The 984-nt window shown below is 30.7% G+C and overlaps 1 long non-coding RNA gene across 1 annotated transcript in view; it reads left to right on the top strand.

Moving 5' to 3' along the window:
* LOC106875037 (uncharacterized) overlaps window positions 1-984 on the top strand; it is a 91,219-nt gene that overhangs the window by 35,159 nt on the left and 55,076 nt on the right. The gene's annotated exons all lie outside the window — the stretch shown is intronic.

Genomic DNA, 984 nt, shown 5'->3' with positions numbered 1-984 from the left:
ATATATATATATATAAGTAAGAATGTATGAATACACACTCAACTGCATACATGTACTGCATAATTACAACTCTAGAAAATGAAGTTTTCTGTACGTCTTTATATTTCGAAAATTTCAGATTTAGCATTTCAAGAAACTTTTTACTTGTAGTGAATTGGTAAGAACCAGTGTTTCTCAGTTGTGCTTATATTACATCTATTGTTGCCGTTTTTATAAAGCTTTGATCATTCAGCGATCTTCTTATTGATATTTTAGTTGGAAGTATTTTGTCTCGACGATACGACACAAATAGATAACTTCGTTGAATTATGCTGATCTCTGAAGATTCAAATGTAGTTTGTAAGCTAATCGACCTTCTGAAAATAAAGATGTTTGGCTCTAATGTTTTTGTATTGTGCACCTGAACATATCTGTCGCAATATATCTGTAGCAATATTATTATAGAATATTTAAACGGACATACAAACACATCTATACATACACACATAAGTATATTTGTTACGTATATAATTATATATATTATTAATGAAAGTAAAAATATTGTTTAATTTATATTAAATTTCACACAGAAAAGTTATGTGAAATGTATAATATTCCACACACACACACGCACACACATGTGCGTATGTGTTTGTACATTAGTCTATATATGTAGGATGTATATTTGTGTGTGTGTGTGTGTGTGTGTGTGTGTGTGTGTGTGTGTGTGTGTGTGTGTGTGTGTGTGTGTGTGTGTGTGTATTTTCGACTTATAATTTTGTGTGATATTCAAAATATATTAAACAGCATAAATACATACTTAATTATACATACATACATACATACAGATAGATATAGATAGATAGACGGATAGATTGATAAATAGACAGATAGATCGACAGATAGATAGAGATAGATAGATAGATAGATAGAGAGATAGAGATAGAGAGAGAGAGAGAGAGAGAGAGAGAGAGAGAGAGAGAGAGAGAGAGAGAGAGAGAGAGA

The sequence above is a fragment of the Octopus bimaculoides genome, chromosome 14 (genome assembly GCF_001194135.2).
Source record: "Octopus bimaculoides isolate UCB-OBI-ISO-001 chromosome 14, ASM119413v2, whole genome shotgun sequence".
NCBI classification, from domain to species: Eukaryota; Metazoa; Mollusca; class Cephalopoda; order Octopoda; family Octopodidae; genus Octopus; species Octopus bimaculoides.
This window is presented reverse-complemented; position numbering and strand designations above follow the sequence as displayed.